This window comes from Aulonocara stuartgranti (assembly GCF_965226115.1).
Source record: "Aulonocara stuartgranti genome assembly, chromosome: 5".
Classification (NCBI taxonomy): Eukaryota; Metazoa; Chordata; class Actinopteri; order Cichliformes; family Cichlidae; genus Aulonocara; species Aulonocara stuartgranti.
Window position 1 is genome coordinate 40,363,232 of NC_138943.1, and position 19,860 is coordinate 40,383,091.

At 42.4% G+C, this 19,860-nt stretch overlaps 1 long non-coding RNA gene across 3 annotated transcripts; it reads left to right on the forward strand.

Annotated features, from left to right (window-relative positions):
• The first annotated feature begins 311 nt into the window (after positions 1 to 311).
• Positions 312 to 4,568, forward strand: LOC309707031. Of its 3 annotated transcripts, none has more exons than XR_014276876.1 (5): positions 312 to 660; positions 1,361 to 1,426; positions 1,777 to 1,932; positions 2,385 to 2,477; positions 2,775 to 4,568. It is a non-coding gene; the product is annotated as an uncharacterized lncRNA (long non-coding RNA). The 3 variants fall into 3 exon arrangements; XR_014276878.1 differs by lacking the exon at positions 312 to 660 and adding an exon at positions 764 to 817; XR_014276877.1 differs by lacking the exon at positions 312 to 660 and having other exon boundaries at positions 750 to 1,426.
• The last annotated feature ends 15,292 nt before the right edge of the window (positions 4,569 to 19,860 follow it).

Here is a 19,860-nt window from a genome sequence, read left to right on the forward strand (position 1 = left end):
AGAAGGGAGAAACAATTATAATATCCTTCCAGGCGCCTGACTTTGCGCCAAATAACGAGCATATTCTTTAGCACCATATTATCTTGTGTTAGAACTGTGGCTTTATCTGAGGAAATATATAGCAGGTTCCGCAACGGATACCCTTTAAAGAAGTGGACTCAGCGCTGAGGTAAATGGAATCCGGATCGTCCATAAACCATTCTGTAAGAAATTTAAACTGTGCAGCCAAGAGGTATTGTGGGAAGGAGGGAGCGGCAAGACCACCTTTCTGAACAGGCAAACACAGAAAACTGTATCTCAGCCTACACTCAAAAAAATGAATGAGGTGGATTGTTCAGTGTATATTAATTATTTATTTTCATTTTACTTAAAATATATGTTTTTGTTAAGTTAACATATGTTTTTCTAATCAAGTCTACGTAATTGTGTCTATTATTCAACGTACATAATACTAATGTGTTACTTGATCGCATAACATTTAAGTTAAGTCAATTAGGATCGATATACCTTGTATATCCACAAGGTGGCAGTAATGCAAAAACAGTTGTAATGAAACCGCGCAGAACAAGAAGGTTTCACGGCTTGTGCCTGCTCATGCGCAAGACTTCAAATTTAACTGAAAAAGGCTGTTTTGGCGCCAAGCTACTGTTTCTTTGAGAGGTAAGACCACTTTTTTTCTTTGACTATGTTGTGTAGTATCTATATGTCCAGCATGGTTATATTTTGCGTTTGTCTTACAAGACATGTTATATCATTTGCGTGCGCTTGTTTTACATTAGTTTTACTGGGTCCTGGACATGCTTATTTTGTGGACTGTGTAAGAAACATTTTTATTGTTTTTTGTTTTATTAAGGGATTAGCTACAGGGGTTCATGGGGTTATTCTTTCAAGGGGTTATTTTTCCATTTGCTTTCTTGGGATTCCTTTTCTGTAATCCGAGAGTCGGAAATATCGAATAGGATAGCAAGGATAGCATAAAGTGACATTTAAAATCCAAAAAGTCAAGGGCGAAAGCCACTGTGACACCATTGTTCTGCTCTATCAGTAATCTGTATTATGTAAAAATGGTCTGTAAATACAGCATGTTTCCTAGCGGAGTTATACATATCAATGTAGTTATAAATTACAGTTTGTGAAAGTACACACTTAATTTTTTTAATAAAATTATTCAAGACATATGAGTGGACAGACAATGGAGGTCGACAGACCTGGTGATAATTGCTTCTATAGAAAGTTAGCACATGGCAGTGTCAATCTCTTGCTTTTCTTCTGAGTAGTATTTTATTTAGTTGTAATTCAAACAATAATTTGCTTCTTGAAATTAAGTAATGAATTTCTTGTTTTACTTTATAAATCTCAGATCCTGCCTTTACCTGCTCCCTCCTATACTGATGTGGTGTATGTGGTATTGCTGAGCTTGTATGTGGTATGTGAACTGTTATACTTTTAAAAACAAAACTGTTTTATAAGTTAAGTTTTCTTTTGTGACCCATCCCATGCCCCTGTTATTTCTTCTCCACATCTGAACCATGGTAAAGGTTGCAGTTCAAGGGCCTGAGGCATGAAATTCTTTTCAGATCAGCTGTGATCAATATTTTTTGGAACTTGATAAATAACAATAAAAGCTGTAATGGCTCCATTAGCATTTTGTGTAAATGTTTGTGTTAAAATTATAGCTTTAATGAGGTCTTACTACATTAGTTTTAGTTTGTATATGTGTACATATAGTATGTATATTTACAGTACAGTATGTTGTGTTTGTTGACATATTTTCAGGTGGAAGCAGAATATGTGAGGATTACTACTGCTGCACATGTTCCAAGGCTTTTTACACAACTTGACCAATACACTGACCAGCTCATAAAAGTCTTCAAGAAAAAAGGAGGCGTTGCAGGGAAGAAAATTAGACAAACTTTGGCCCCAGCCACACAGGTGCGTTATTCTGTTGGTAGCAAAATATTATGGCTAATAAGATCATTTTCAAATTTAAACAGCTAGTGTATGGTAGCTGCACAGTGCACTTACATTTATATTAAGCAAGACAAAGTTTGGTACTCAAAACGTTGGAAAATTTAAATTACCTAAACATATGTAAAATCTGATCCCTTGATTTAGGTTAAACCAGAAGTGAATGTTTTTATGTTATGTTTTGAATGCAAAAAAGATGATGTATTAGTTTGTCTTTACCTCCATTATGGACATATATAATGTGGTGGAAACCCTGCCCAACAGGTTAACTATTCATGTCCATGTGATGATTAGTTGGTCTTGTGTACATGTCTATCTGTGCAGTGGCTATGTCATTCATTTTGCGTATAATATGAGTTTCTGTCATCCTAAAGTATATCTGTTTTCTCTTCCTGTATCTCTGCCACTCTCTACAGAAGGAAAGTATTGAAAAGGGGAGGGAGTGTGTCCTCAGGGCACTACCTTTTTACCTGAATGAAGACCCAAGCATCCTCTTCAAAGAATAATTGGTTGGTAATTTTAGTTTAGTTTTTTATCTGTATTAAACCAAATTTTGAATAACTAATGTTGTTGCATGTTGTAATGTTGTTGTTGTTGTAATTTGCATGGAACCTGTTTAAATGTTTTGGGAAATCTTCTTGTATACCCAAACTATTTATATTTATCGTTGAATCTGTAGTCTGAAATAGTGGCACACTGGGGTGCATGTTCCTAATATTGTGTTTACGTCATTAAAGGGTAGCTTTGGCCCTTTTTCTTTCTTTTTTTAAAACTGGATGCCATTTTTCTATGTTTTTGTGTCTAAGCTACAGCTGTTCAGAGGGAGCTGGAACAAATTACCCTTGCTATCTTTACCATCGAAAGAGCTGATGCCAGCACTCCTCCAGCCGATGTGGGTATAACCATCTAGTGTGTCCTGCATGACCTGGAAGACCTGGCCTCTGCATGTGCACTCTTAATGGGTGGGATATATGCACTGAATCTCAGTTAACCTCAAGACTGAAAGCTTTCTTTGAAGTACTTCAGAAGCTCTTCCTTCATCTGTATGTCAGCAGACTCTTGACCAAGGTACAGTTGCTCAAGAATACACTGAATGAATAAGCCAACCTTTAATTTGGATGATGAATGTTCTGTCAGATGGACAGAAGTTTTTCGGAGGCTGAATGGGAATAAAATGGTAATTTGTAAATGACAGATAACGGGAAAATTACATTTAAGAGAAATTTAGAACATTTTGAAAAGTTTGTAAACTACTACAATTTGAGAGATTTTACTGTTGTGGGGGGCTAGTAAGAGACAATCAAAAGTATTGAGATTTAAAGGATTTAATTGAGAGATGATACTGCACCAGAAATGTTGAAGGGTGGTGTGTATATTAGCGTTCAAGGCATATTGTTATGAGGTGGAAATATGTTCATATTCAGTTTGTGTTACATTGTGTGCATTGTAAAGGTAATTGCAATACATACTAAAAATAAGGGTAAGTTAGGAGGTTGATCTGATATCCTCGTGTTGGTGTTGTTCCCAGATCATCATACTAAATGTTGTTCCAGGATCAACATTGCAAGTGACCAATCAGAATGTTGTGACGTCATACTTTTGCGACTTCGGGAAAAACCGGCGTAAAACAAAAAACTGTACTTAAGCTGCGTGAAACCGCCTCTGTCCGCCGATCAACTGACCCTAACCCTAACCGTAACCCTTTAATAAACAGTAAGCAGAATTGATATTGTCCTTGCAACATTGGAATTTCATAAATGCACGAATGGCTTGGCGCGCAAAAGAATAACGTCACAACAATGTGACAACATTTTCATGATGGTCTGGGAACAACACCAACACGAGGATATCAGATCATCCAAGTTGGGAATGCAGGATGAATGTATATTTTGTGGACTTTTAAAGACGAACAATTGTTTCCATGTTAAAATGTTTACATCTGAAGTTTTTTGCCCAAACACTAGTAAAATAAATGTTGACAGTGGCAAGTATTAAATGGTTACTGCTGTGCTGTTGCAAAAAAACTGAACGCTGACAAGCTGTTTTATTGTTAGACCATAATGTTGGCATGTTTTGTTAAAGTTTTATTTGGGATGGTGATGTAATTTTCTTTGATTGCTAATATCAGTGGACTATTTATTATTATTATTATTATTATTATTATTATTATTATTGTTATTGTTGTTGTTACATAAATTTTTTTTAAATTGTGGCTGTTGAGGTGGACACTTCACTTTGCATTGTTAAAGGCAAGCACTTCATTGGCATTGTGTTACTGGACTGACCCTAAGCAATCATTGCAAATAGCAACTTTGCTATCCATTTTAGACACTAAAAGAAAAAAACACTCACAGACCTTACTAGCATCACATGTGCATAACTCAAGTGTCATCTTATCAATGTGTTATGTGATCTTCAATGCGTTTTTTTTTCTTCTTCTATTTCTGGTAGATACAGACATTTAATTTAAAGTCTTGATGTTGCATCTGTCTACATACTGTTAATTACTAACCCTAATGAGCTGTTGTGTTTTATTTTGGACTGGGTTTACACAAATGCTCACTGAATGTGTTGGCAATAAAAGAAATTTTAAAAAATAAGTTGGATGTACTTAATTCATTTGTGTGGAACCTGTTGACAAAATAGATTTATGTAAAACTAATTAATAAAGCACAAGGTGGCTGAAAATATAATATTTGAATTAATCTAACTTAAATTTAACATTTTACTGCCACAAATAAGAAATGTGTTGAAGTAACTAATCTAAACTATCTAACCTGAAAATATATCATCTTTGTTCATACAACATAACTTGATTTAGTTAGTCTTAAATATGTCTTGTTAATCTTAAGTAGTTTTTTTAAATTAGATGAACTAAAGATTTTTGCTTTAAACTAACATAATTCAATTTCGTGGAACCTGTTGACAAAATAATTTTAATTAAAGTCAACGTTTCATTTTTTTGAGTGTAGGTCTTTTCTTACGCCATATAAAAGAAATAATTGAACCATTTAATTTTGACAAAACCTTTTTGACAGAGCAAGCGGTAACATCTGGAATAAATACAAGAGGCGAGGGAGGATATTCATCTTGACCAGATGAATACGACCTAAGAGAGACAGAGGGAGGCTGCACCACCTACCCAAATCGCGATTGATGGTCTGAATTAAAGGGGTGTAGTTCAGACTATACATTTCTTTTAGATTCGGTGAAATCTTTACCCCTAAATAAGTGAAACCGGAGGGAGACCAAGGAAAAGGCTGAGAAATGTTTGGATCAACCTCATTTAGAACAGAGAGGGGCATAGCCTCACTTTTAGAAAAATTGATCTTGTAGCCTGAGAAGGAGCCGTATTGGGAAATTAACGCAACTAATCTAGTAATTGAGTGAGCAGGAGAATTTAGAAAAATTAAGACGTCATCTGCATAAAGTGAAATCTTATGTTGAGAATTGTTCAAACAGAGTCCTTCAATAGCAGCATCCGTCCTAATGGCTGTGGCAAGGGGTTCCATAGCCAGGGAGAATAACAAAGGGCTCAGCGGACAGCCCTGCCGACTGCCACGTTCGATACTGAAATTGTCCGACCTATAACCATTGGTAATCACTGCCGAAAGAGGGGAAGTGAAGGAAACTGTTTCCAGGGCCTACTCCGTGGATCGGCTTCCTCCGAGGCGTGGACGTCTATCAGCAGAGAATGTACCTTCACCTATCAGCAGAGAATGTCCCTTAGTCTGTAACACAGTCAAATATATTCTCAAGTAATATTCAAGCATGCCATTCAGCGTGTTAGTACGAGCAGCTCGGGAGCAGCTTGGGAGAACAAGAAAACAGAGACTGCTTTAGATTGTCTTCCCAAAGTGACTCAACTTTATTCACAAGTACAACAGTTTATATAGAGGGTAAAATTCATGAGACAGCAGATTATCAGTTTAAACCAGTACAGACCAAGATAAGGCAGCGTCTTCCTGCCCTTGGGTGAAGAAGCATCCTTTGTGTAGTTTATTAGTTCAGCTACAATTGTGATTATCTCAGCGACATATTTTCAAGGCACAAAACGAAGAGTTCTTACATTAGTGAAATCTGAAACAAACCATTTGGCCTTCAACAGGCGTCTAAAAGATTAAGAAACTAATGTAGCTGAGGGAGTGATCTCTGTGGTATTTCAACCTTGTACCAGCCTGTGATTCTCACACATCAATTCTTGGGTCAAAGAGAAAAATAACTAAAACAAAGGGGCCTTATTGAATGACAGAGTTTTCCTGCATAATGTCACTATAAAACAATATCCAGTAAATGCTACCATGGTACTAAAATACCTAACAGGAAGTATAAAGGATCTGGATCCATTTAACGAAGTTGTCACCTAAACCAAATTCTTGAAGTGTGAAAAGAAGAAACGGCCATTCCAGACGGTCAAAGGCCTTTTCAGCGTCAAGTGAGATGACTAGAGCTTCAGGGTTAAACAAAGACGAGTGCTGAATAATGTTAAGTAGGCGCCTGATGCTATGTGTGGAATACCGCCCCCGTATAAAACCAGTTGGATCATTCTCAACGATCGAAGGTAGTATTGGCTCAAGGCGTACAGCCAGGACTTTAGCAAGTATCTTCAAATCGAGATTTAAAACAGATATAGGCCTATAGGAGGCGCATTCTTCAGGAGGTTTCCCCTTCTTCAAAATTAGCGAAATATTAGCCTCCATTAAGGAGGGGGGAGAGTGCCTGCCTCAAAAGAGGGCAGAAGCATCTTATACAGTGGGGAAGTCAGAATCGTACTAAATTTCTTAAAAAATTCCCCCGTGAACCCGTCTGGACCCGGGGCTTTGTTATTTGTAAGCATCTGAATAACTTTCAAAATTTCACTTTGCGTTATAGGTTTACATAAATCATCCCTTTGGATTTCAGTAACTTTAGGTAAATTTAGTCCTAAGAAGAAGTGATGCATACCTTGTTCCAATGTTGATTTAAACTGGGAGGTATATAACTGCTTATAAAAAGTTTTAAAAGTATCATTAATAATTAAATATTTAGGTAAACCAGATGAGTCTCTAACACATGGGATATTACAACCAGCACCCTTATTATGAAGAAGATTGGCCAGATAGCGGTTAGGTTTATTAGCAAACTCATAACCTCTGCCTCATGAAGAAAAGAGATTTCTCAGCCTTTCTTGTCAATAGTGCCTCCAAAGCTGTTTTAACCACCTGAATTTCATTCCTTAATTGCTCTGAAGGTGATTCATTATGTTTATCTTGCAGTTCGTGCAATTCCATTTCTAATTTCCGTTGTTCCATCTGATTTTTCTGTTTCAGGCCTGCTGAATATGATATAATCAGTCCACGGGTGTAAGCCTTCAGGGTGTCCCAAAGCAGGCCTGGAGAAACTTCAGGGGTTGCATTAATCTTTAAAAAAATGTTCAAGCTGATCATTTAAAAATATTTCTTTTTTTTTTTTCTTCTTTTTTTTGGCCTGTCCCGTTTGGCTCTTTTGCCATCAGAATTGTTGTCTAAAGGCAAACAAAGATGCCCAACAGATTTACTTTACCAAATTGACCATCCCAGCCTTGCCGTAATGGTCCATTTGATTCACCTTTTATTGTTTATTTTATTTTCACTTGCTGAATACGGGACAGACTTGACTGGGGGAAAGAAGGGGAGAAAGAAAGAGGGAAAGAGAAACAGCTGAGAAGAGGGACGGGGGAGAAGGGCAAAAAACAAAAACCAACAGAACGGGCAGAGAAAAAAAAATGCATATATCAATCACCTGGATCACCTGCTGAGAAAGAAAAAAGAAAACAAGCAGAAGAGAACAAGAGTAATAGTTTTACTGCCTTACTTTCAGTTAATGTATTTTGTTTTGCACTATGCATATTTTATATGCCATTAGGTCATTTATTGTGAAAATTCTCATGTAGGAACTATTGTACTGCATTTTGGTTCCACTGGTGCACCTGAGGGAGATGCACGCCCATGTTGATGTGTGAGCATGGCAAGTTGAAGCAAGAGAAGCCAATTTAATTCAGAGAAAGTTGTTTCTTAAAAGTATCTGTAAAGTGCTCATTTCTGCCTCAAAGCATGGGTCAGCCAGCGAGGTATGTTTGTATGTTATATAGATCATTTTATGTCTTTACTTCACTCGTCTTACTATCTCATTGGATTTTATGTTATGTTTTAGTTCGACGGTGGCGTAGTTTGTGATCAAGGTGAAGCTGTGACAACCCCAAGATCTTACAACTAACATTAAAGCCAACTTCATGCCATCAGTAAAAGAACTCTTTATTGACTTTAAGAAGAGGTAGAAGTGATAGTCGAACTCGGACCTGCATGATTCCCGGCCCCCTGGTGGCAACATCGTGCCAGTGCACCAAGGACCAAGCTGCTGCAAATGTTAATGGACACACAAGTTCACAGTTGCTTCTTCATAAAGATGTCCAGAAGCCAGACATTAAAGTTTATGTTTGGAAAGATGACACAAGGAAGGAGAAACAATAAGGAACTGTGTTAAGCCTGACAACAACAGCATCACAAGTTAGCAAGAAGGGAATTAATGCACCCAAGTTCACAATTCATTACTCAAGTCAAGTTAAAGGGAGATTTTGCATCAACAAATAAGTGCATTACAAGAAAAACAAAATGTCAGACACAAATGAGACAGAAATTGAAGCTCCCAGTGCAGAACAAGCTGCAAGGCAAGTGGATGAAACCTCTTTAGAGCAAACAGTGCAAATAGAGCAACGTAGAAGTGAAAGGTCTCGCATGCTCACAGAAAAAGGAAAAGAATTCCATAATCAAAGGTTACAAGGGTTGCAACGTCGCTTTGACAGTATTTATGACAGATGGAAAGCATTAATCAAGGTGGCAAAAAAATCTGTTATAAAAGGAGATCCACCTGACATTCTTGAAGGTCACATGAACGTTGTACAAAGAGAAGCAGCCGAGCTTAATGATATTTATGATGAATACAGAGCAATGGATGGACCACCTCATGATATGCGTTCCAAGCTAGACAAATGCACATCAGTGACTACAGTAGTTTTGCAAAAGATCAAATGTCACATTAAAGGAGAAACTCAAGAGGAGATTGTATGGCCTGATGCAGGCTCTATATTTACATCCTCTAGCTCTGTTAGTGTCTCAGTTCATAGTCCATTTAAAGCCAATACAGTTCTTTCTAATGGTTCCTCCTCCAAAAGACAAGAAGCTGCAGCAGAGTATGAAGCCACAAAGGCTGTGCTTCAGATAATGACAGAACAAGAGAAGTACAGAGAAAGAATGCAAATGCTTGAAGAAGAAGACAAACGCATATCCGCAGAGCAAGCAGCTGCTGCAATGTCACAACGTCTCCTGGAGGAAAAGGAGGAAACTGAGCGCAAGTTACAAAGAGAAAGGGAGAAAGTGGCTGTGATAAAGAGACAACAAGAGGAAAGTGCTGCAAGGAGAAAGTCAGTTGAGGACTTAAGAAGAGAAATTGAAAGATTGGAAAATCTGAAAGGACTCAAGGCAGCACAGGCAAAACTACAAGTTTATGAGGAAGACTACGTTTCAGTAAAGCAAGAAAGAGTCAAAGTCAAAGTCAAAGTCAACTTTATTTGTCGATTCTGCCACATGTACAGGACATACGGAGAATAGAAATTGCGTTACTCTTCAATCCCTAGATAAATAGCAAATGAACATTTAAATATATTTAAATATAAAAGTGATTAAAAATGCAAGTAAAATAATTAAAAAGTAAAAATTTAAATAAATACAATTTTACATATAACAAGAAAGCTGTATAATATACAATATAATGGGTAAGTGACATTGAGTGTAAACCAGGCAGAGTAGTGCAAATAGGCAAATAGTGCAAATGGAGATTTAGTAGTGTACGGTAAGAGAAAGTGTAACAACAAAGTCTTATGAGGTAATGGCAGTCCAATGCTCCACAAAGTGACTGGTAACTGGTGCAGGCCAGTGAGTGAGTCAGAGAGTGTGCGTGTTTGTGTGTGTGTGACAGAGTTCAGTGAGACCGTGGAGGAGAGAGGGGAGAGGGGGCAGAATCGGGAGGGAGTTAAGCTTCCTGACAGCCTGATGGATGAAGCTGTCCTTCAGCCTGCTGGTCCTGGCCTGGAGACTCCGCAGTCTCCTCCCCGACGGCAGCAGCTTGAAGAAGCTTTGCATTGGGTGTGTGGGATCAGCCGCTATGCAAAGGGCTTTTTTAGTGAGACGGGTGCTGTAAATGTCCTGGAGGGAGGGGAGAGAGACACCAATGATCCTCTCTGCAGCTCTCACTATGCGTTGGAGGGTTCTATGACAGGACGCATTGCAGGCTCCAAACCACACAGTGATGCAGCTCGACAGGATGCTCTCGATGGTGCCTCTGTAGAAAGTGTACATGATGGGGGCTGGTGCTCCTGCTCTTCTTAGTTTGCGGAGAAAGAAGAGACGCTGCTGTGATTTCTTGGCCAGTGCTGTGGTGTTGTACGTCCAGGAGAGATCCTCTGTGATGTGCACACCCAAGAACTTGGTGCTGCTCACTCTCTCCACAGACGCTCCGTCAATGGTCAGAGGAGCATGTTGGGTGTGCATTCTCCTGAAGTCCACAACAATCTCCTTCGTCTTCTCCACGTTCAGAGAGAGATTGTTGTCAGCACACCACGTGGCCAGGCGTCTCACCTCACTTCTGTAGTCGGTCTCATCCCTGTTGCTAATGAGACCCACCACCGTTGTGTCGTCCGCAAACTTGATGAAGAGGTTGGAGCTGTATGATGGAGTGCAGTCATGGGTCAGCAGAGTGAAGAGGAGGGGGCTCAGCACACATCCCTGCGGGGCCCCCGTGTTTAAAATGATGGTGCTGGATGTATTACTGCCAACCCGTACTGCTTGAGGTCTTCCGGTGAGGAAATCCAACAGCCAGTTGCACAGTGAGGTGTTGAGCCCCAGCTGGACCAGTTTTTGAATGAGCTGTTGGGGGATTATGGTGTTGAATGCTGAACTGAAATCTATGAACAGCATTCGAACATATGAGTCATTTTTGTCCAGGTGTGTGAGTGCCGAGTGGAGTGCAGTGGAGATGGCATCATCGGTTGAGCGGTTGGGCCGATAGGCAAACTGGAAGGGATCCAGGGAGGGGGGCAGGACAGTCTTGATGTGTTGCATGACTAGTCGTTCGAAGCACTTCATCAGGATGGGAGTAAGTGCAACAGGACGGTAGTCATTAAAGCAGGAGGGAGATGACTTTTTTGGAACCGGAATGATTGTGGTGGCTTTAAAACATGTGGGGACGACAGCCTGGATGAGTGATATGTTGAAGATGTCTGTGAAGACATCAGTGAGTTCCACTGCACAGTCTCTCAGTACACGACCAGGAATGTTGTCAGGACCCGGAGCTTTACGTGCATTGATCCTGCTGAGGGATCTCCTCACGCTGTCCGGTGACAGAGTCATCACCTGGTCACCAGGAGGGGGTGGGGTCTTCTGTGCAGTGGTGCTGTTTTGGACTTCAAAGCGAGCAAAGAAAGTGTTCAGCTCGTTCAGCAGGGGGATAGTGCTATCACAGGTCTGTGGTGGGGGCTTGTAATCTGTGATGGTCTGAATGCCCCGCCACAGGCTCCGTGAGTCTCTGCTGTCTTTGAAGTGATGAGATATTTTCCTGGAGTACTGTCTCTTAGCCTCTCTGATGCCACGGGAAAGGTTGGCCCTAGCTGTCCTCAGGCTTGCCTCGTCTCCAACTCTGAAGGCAACATTCCGAGCTTTCAGCAGCCTGTAGACCTCTCCTGTCATCCATGGTTTTTGATTGGCCCGGACAGTTATGGTTTTCGTGACTGTTACATCCTCAATACACTTGTTGATGTAGGCAGTAACAGTCTCTGCGTACTCCTGGAGGTCAGTGGTGTTGTTGTAGGTGGCAGCCTGCTTAAACATGTTCCAGTCTGTAGTATTAAAGCAGTCCTGTAGAGCCTCTGAAGACCCCTCTGGCCACACTTGTATCCGCTTACGAACCGGTTTGGTCACTTTAACGAGCGGTCTGTAAGCAGGCATTAGCATGACAGTGATATGGTCTGAGGCGCCGAGGTGGGGGAGGGGAAAAGCTTTGTAAGCTCCTCTCTGGGTGGTGTAAACAAAGTCCAGTGTGTTATTTCCCCTTGTTGGAAAGTCTATGTGTTGTTGTATTTTTGGAAACACGCACTTTAAGTCTGCATGATTGAAATCCCCAGCCAGGATGAGAAAAGCATCAGGATGGGCTGTCTGCTGCTCACTGATGTGCTGGTACAGTTCATTCAGTGCCTCACTCCTGTTGTTGACATTGGAGGAGGGAGGGATGTACACAGCGCACAGGAGTATGGCTGTATATTCCCTCGGTAGATAGAATGGCCGGCACTTAATAACCATTAACTCCAGCACTGGTGAACAGTGTTTGCAGACCGCAACAGCATCGCGACACCAGGCATCATTGATGTAAACACAAAGTCCTCCCCCGCGGGTCTTACCTCCCGCGACGATGACTCTGTCAGCACGGTAGCATGTTAGCTGGTCGAGCTGAATGGCGCGGTCCGGGACACTGTCGCTGAGCCATGTTTCCGTGAACACAAAAGCACAGCAGTCCTTTACATTCCTTTGAGATGAACGTAGCAGTCGGATGTCGTCCAGTTTATTTTCTAGCGAGCGTACGTTGGCCAGAACGATAGAGGGGATGGCGGGTTTGTGTGGGCTAGCCGCTAGCCTAGCTCGGATGCCACCGCGCTTACCCCTCTTCTGCTTCCTCTCACACCGCTTGAGGCGCATCCATTGTGGGCGAAGTGCGGGAGTGGGGGTCGGTGATTGAGTAGGCCTTCGGAGCAGACCCAGATCTTTCAGCTTCTCGGTGTCCACAGAGTTTAACTTAAAAAGTTTGTTTCTGCCGATGTCGAGAAGAAGTGTTCGGGCATATCCTCGCTTGCACACAGATAGACGCGACAAAGACTTACAAAAACACTGCAACTTACAGGACGAAAAACACGAAAAAGTAGTTTGTTCGGGAGAGAGAGAAGCCGCTGCGTGTGCACGCGCCGCCATGTTGGATAATTCACATCTAAAGAGTCACTCTAAACCCTGCAAACTTACAGGTAACAGAGTCCAAGAATACTGCTAATCAACCCTTACAACCACGAAGAGAGTTAAATGTCACTTATGAGAGCACAGGTGAGCTTGTAAAGGTTTTGGCAGAAGCTATGTCAGCTAATAGACTGCCTATTCCAGAGCCCTCGGTATTTAGTGGGGATCCACTTAAGTTTAAGCATTGGAAGGCGTCCTTTCAGACTCTAATAGAGAGAAAGAACATTCCCACTGCCGAAAAGATATTTTTTCTACAGAAGTATGTTGGTGGCTGTGTTAAGGAAGCCTTAGATGGCTATTTTCTGATTGGCTCTGAAGACTCATATGAGGCAGCATGGAATATGCTCAATGAACGTTATGGAGAGCCTTTTGTCATTGCTAAGGCCGTTGGAGACAAGTTACACACCTGGCCAAAGGTCACAGGAAAGGATAGTGCAGAGCTAAGAAAGTTTGTGGACTTTTTACAAAGCTGCCAATCTGCAATGACTAATAATGAGAATCTGAACATTCTCAATGATGGCATTGAGAATCAAAGACTTGCTGCTAAACTACCAGATTGGTTAAGTAACAGGTGGAACCGAAAGGCTACAGAGTACCAGCTGGAGCACAAAGGATTCCCACGTTTCAGTTACTTTGTAACATTCCTGTCAATGGAGGCAAGTATCGCATGTAATCCCATTACATCATACCAAGCCATAAGACAAAGTGACTTTGACCAACCAAAGACAAAACCTCAACCTACACCCATTCCTAAGAGACAAGATACAGTGAAAATCTTCACAACTAACTCTACTGAAAGAAGCATGGTCTCTTGTGTGTTTTGTAAAAGAGCAGGACACGGCTTACACAAGTGTCATAAGTTCACTGAGAAACCTGTCGCTGAGAGAGTCAAATTCATTCAAGGTGAAAAATTATGTTTTGGCTGTTTAAATAGTGGCCATCTCTCCAAGAACTGCAGCAACAAGATGACATGCAACACATGCTCAAAACGGCATCCTACATGCCTGCATGAAGAAAGACAAAGACAAGAGGCAAAGAAAGAACCACCTAAAGAGCAACAAGTAAGTGAACTGAAGGAAACCCAGCATCAGGTAACACAGTCACAAGACATAGTCAATGAGACCACATCTAATAGAGTGACTCATGAAAGTAAAAACACACAGACATCCGCAATAGTCCCAGTCTACGTATCCACACAAAATGAGCCAAGTAAAGAAGTACTGATCTACGCTCTGCTGGACACACAGAGTGATTCTTCATTTATTCTTAATGAAGTAGCAAATAACTTGGACACAACCAAAACTCAAGTTAAGCTCAATCTATCTACAATGTCATCCAAGAAAACTACTGTACCATGCACAAAACTTGAAGCTCTGCAAATAAGAGGACTGTTTTCCAAGAAGAAACTCACTGTACCAGTTGTTTACACACGGGACTTTATACCCGCTAATCGTAGTCATATTCCTACTCCAGACACTGCAAGGGCATGGTCACATTTGGAGCATCTCACTGAACATATTGCACCCCCTTTGGACTGTGAAATAGGACTCCTTTTAGGGTATAACTGCACACAAGCCTTAATGCCCAGAGAGGTCGTATGTGGTGAAGAAAACCAGCCATACGCTCAGAGAACAGATTTGGGTTGGAGCATCATCAGCTACTGTGATTCATGTGATACGGGTAATGATGTAATTGGAGTAAGTCACCGCATCATTGTAAAACAAGTTATACCAGAGACTGAGTCACCCACAAAACTAAAGAATAAGGTTCATTACATCTGCAAGACACAAGTAAAGGAAGTAACATTTCCAGATGTAATCAAAGCACTTGAATCAGACTTTACAGAGAGAGCAGTGGAAGAGACAAGCATTTTGCAAGAAGATGTCCGCTTTATTACAAAGCTACAAGAAGGAATAAAGCAAAAGCTAGATGGACACTATGAAATGCCACTGCCTTTCAAGGGTGACAGGCCAGATCTTCCCAATAACATGCCAAGTGCAATGCAATGTTTAAGTAGTCTCGAACGCAGATTCAAAAGGGACCAAAGGTACTACACAGACTATGCAAATTTTATGGCGAACATGATAGCATGTGGTGACGCAGAGAAAGTGCCGGAGAAAGAACTGTAATACACCTGTTTGGTATATCCCCCACCATGGGGTATACCACCCTCAGAAGCCCGGCAAGATACGTGTAGTCTTTGACTGCTCTGCACAATATCAAGACACTTCGCTGAACATGCACCTGCTTACAGGGCCTGACCTCACAAACACTTTGGTGGGAGTGCTCTGTAGGTTCAGGAAGGGCTCCATTGCTGTAATGTGTGACATGGAACGCATGTTTCACCAGTTTCATGTAACACCTCAAGACCAGGACTACTTACGCTTCCTGTGGTGGGAGCATGGTGACCTAAGCGTTCCACCCTCAGTCTTTCGAATGAAGGTTCATCTCTTTGGCGCTGCTTCTTCTCCTGGCTGTGCCAACTTTGGGTTAAAACATCTAGCCACGCAAGGTGAGGGAAAGTTCACTCCAAACACTGTAAGGTTCATTCAAAGGAACTTTTATGTAGATGATGGACTTGTTAGTGTTATGTCAGAGTCAGAAGCCATAAAACTAGTCCAAGAGGCAAGAGAACTGTGTAGCACAGGTAAACTAAGATTACACAAGTTCATATCAAACAGTGAAAATGTGATAAAGTCATTGCCGAGAGAAGAGTGTGCAGAAAGTATTAAGGATGTAGATTTGGCACTTGGAGAGCCATTAATGGAAAGGGCTCTTGGTGTTCAGTGGTGCGTTTCTGCTGATGAATTTCAGTTCAGAATAACTGTAAAAGAGCACCCAATGACAAGAAGAGGAATTCTGCGCACAATAGCATCAGTGTATGACCCACTGGGATTTGTGGCACCGTTCATCCTAAGAGGAAAGCAAATCCTGCAACAGTTATGTCAAGAGAAAGTTGGATGGGACGAGCCACTCTCAAATGATCTCAGCACACAGTGGGAATCCTGGCTCCTAGATCTTCAAAACCTGTCAAAGGTGAAAGTTCAAAGACATGTCTTACCTGCAAACACAGACATTGCACAGTGTGAATTACACCATTTTTCAGACGCTAGTGTGACAGGCTACGGAGAGTGTAGTTATTTAAGAACAGTAACATCAAAGGGTGATGTTCATTGTGCCCTAGTCCTGGGAAAGGCACGTGTAGCCCCAACCAAGGTCACTACTGTCCCTAGACTTGAATTAACGGCTGCAGTAGTTGCTGCAAGAACAAGTGCAATGTTAAGAAATGAACTGGAGATAAGTGATCTTGAAGAACACTTCTGGACAGATTCCAAGGTAGTGTTGGGATACGTGAATAATGATGCAAAGAGATTTCACGTGTTTGTGGCAAATAGGATTCAAAGGATACGGTCACTCACAGACCCACGGCAGTGGCATCATGTACCATCTGAAAGTAATCCTGCAGACCAGATCATACAATATTTCAAATAAGCATGGAACCACGCTCAGGTGACCAAAGCATAGCTGATATGTAGGGCTCCCAAACACTGCTCTACAACACCAGTGGCAAGTAAAATACACATAGAAAAACAAACGTCCTGCTTTGGTAACAATTAACAAAAAACTATTTACAAGAAACAGAACTGTCAAGAAACCAGAGAGTATGGAGGTCAGACAAAGGTCTCCAACGCCCAGCGGGGGGCGCAAGCAAACTTTCCAACTTGGACATAGAAAGATGCTGGACCAGAGTATGAGTCTTTTCTTAATCAGTAACGTGAAATAGCTGCCCGCCCGCAGCTAAAACAAGGATTCGGATTATAAATGGCTAAATAAAATAGTCTATATGTATACAGTTATTATCTCCCGAAAAAAAAAAAAAGAAAACAAACAGAAAAAATAACAATAATAATAAACAGGGAAAAAAAAAGTAAAAAGAAAGGAGGAGACGAGGGATTGGCGAGGATGAGCACGGTCCCGCCCCTTGAGGCACGTTATCCAGGTAAGCTGAGACTGCTTCTGGAGTTCTAAAAGATTTCTCCTGGCCATTGATCTTGATCCTAAGGACAGCCGGGTACATCATGGCGAAGGGGACACCCATTAGCCTGAGGCGTTGTTTGACGTGGTAGAATCCCTGGCATTTCTTCAGAACAGCGGCGGAGAAGTCCTCGAATATCATAATAGGAATGCTGTTATGAAATAAGGACGGCTTCCTCCTAGCCGCTTGCATGATCTGTGCTTTATCCTGGAAGTTGTGGAGCTTTATGATGACTGCGCGGGGCCGCTGGGCACTGGAAGGGAGGCGTGCAAGCACCCGGTGGCAGCGATCAATTTTAACAGCGCCACCCTTGAAACTCACAGCCACCAACTCCGGTAACCACGTTTTGAAAAAAGACACAGGGTTGGTACCTTCACTGCCTTCGGGTAGCCCAATAACACGTATGTTACACCGTCGGCTCCTGTTCTCCAAGTCATCAATCTTATCCAAAGCGGCCTCCAGCTTAAGCTCCACTTCAGAAATCTTGGCGCCATGTCCTGCTGTAACATCTTCCGGCGTTGATATACGCGCCTCTGCCTCCTTCATTTTAACATCCAATGCGGAGATGTTAGCTGCGCATGTTTCCAGTCTTTTCAGAACTGGGTCAATCTTCTTCTCAAAGGAGGCCTCCACAGCCTTCAGCACCTCCGCCGATATCCTCTCCACCAATTTGTCGGCGTCCATTTGGCCGAGAAGTGGGGACGACTGGGCCTCCGCCATTACCGCTGCAGCATGATCGCTGAGCGGAGGGTGATTTTCTCTGGATTTGCCCGGTTTTGACCCGAGGTTGAGCTTCTTCTGGGTACTTGGCATCGTACGAAGTTTAAAAGTCGAAATAAACAGAGACTTCAACCAAATAAGACATATATGAAGGCCTAAACAAATGCCAAGCTGCGGGAGCGGGCGAGAAACACAGCTACTCCGCCATTGACATCACGTGACCCCCTGCCCGCCACTTCTTTGTAACCGCCAATCGGCACCGGCCTGCCTCGCCACCTCTAATTTCCCGCAGACGCGTAATCTGGCCTCCTGTTGCTGCAGCAGTCGGACCGCTCGCTCCGCGTCCCTGGTCACTAGCGCTGTATCTTCCTCCCTCTAACGCCAAGCTCCACCAGTGTTATGTGTCACTGATTCTCTGATTGAAACGTTCTACACTACCATTCCCTGCAGGGTGGTAAGGTGTCGTGCGGCTTTTAGTTATACCATAGGTATCACAGAGTTGTTTCATTAATGCAGATTCGAAATTAGACCCACGGTCGGAGTGGAGTCAGCCTGGGCAACCGAACGGCTGTATCACATACTTCCACAAAGCCTTTACTGTAGTCTCTGCTGTTTGGTTTATTGTAGGGATAGCCCAAGCGAACCGTGTAAACAGATCAGTCACCACAAGTATGTTTTGATAAGTGTCAGTGGGCCGGCCTAAAGACAGAAAATCCATGCCTACAACCTCCAAAGGGTATGAGACTGAAATAGGGTGTAGTGGAGCCCTAGGTTCTACTCTCTCCTTCTGTAAACTACAGGGGACACAACCCAGATGAAACTGACGTACCTGCCCTTCCATGTTAACCCAGTAGAACCGCTGCCGTATTCGAGAGACGGTTCGATCTACCCCCGCATGGGCAGCAGCCTCATGGATCTTCCGCCACACCTCATGGCATCTGGAACTAGGACACACAACATGATAACAAGTCTCCTGGGTATATTTGTCCAACACTTTACGGCACAGTATTCCGTCTTTAATAAAAAGTCTTTTTTGTTGCTGCAGGATTCGTCGCACACCATGTGACAATGTCTGACGTTCTAACTTTGTGGGTGCGACCTGGGCTTCCAGAAGTTGCTTTACCATTTGAATATCCGGATCACGAGCATGTGCTTCTGCCCAGTCACTCCCCTCTACCTCACAGGTCAATTCAATGGCTGCTGAAGTGACTCCACGCTCTGATCCAGCCCCCTCCAGGTGCTCTGCTGGGACAGTGGGAAATCGAGAAAGGGCATCAGCATTAATATTGCTCTTACCCGAACGATACTTGATCTCGTAGTCGAAAGAGGCCAGCTGGGCAACCCAACGTTGTTCTACTGTGCCCAAGCGAGCAGTCTGTAAATGGGTCACAGGGTTATTATCAGTATACACAACGAATTGTGCACCAGTCAGATAGTCTTTAAACTTTTCGGTAACTGCCCTCTTAAGGGCTAACAGCGCCAACTTGAAGGAACTATAGTTGGCGTCATTCCGTTCCGTGTGGTGTAAGCTTCTGCTGGCGTACGCTATTACCCTTTCTTGGCCTTCTTGAACCTGGGCCAAAACAGCTCCCAGCCCACGACCACTGGCGTCAGTATACACAATAAAGGGAAGAGAGTAATCTGCGTATGCTAAAACAGGTGCTTGCGTTAAAGCTGCTTTGAGTGCCTCAAATGCTGTTTGACATTCTGGGGACCACTGCACTTTGCGACGGTCTGTTTTCTTGTTCACAGGGACCCCTGTCAATATTGCATTTAAAGGGCGTGCAAAGCCGGACACAAAATGTCTGTAGTAGCCAGCCAGGCCCAAAAAGGATCTGGCTTGTCTGATGGTTTCAGGGACCGGCCAATCCATCACTGCAGAAATCTTATCAGGGTCTGGTCTTACACCACACTTATCCACTACATGCCCCAGAAATTTCACCTCCTGTTGCAGGAACTTGCACTTGTTCGGCTGTAACTTCAACCCATGACGCCACAGCCTCTGAAACACTTCATCTAGATGCTGTAAATGAGACGAAAAGTCAGGTGAATAAATGATAATGTCAT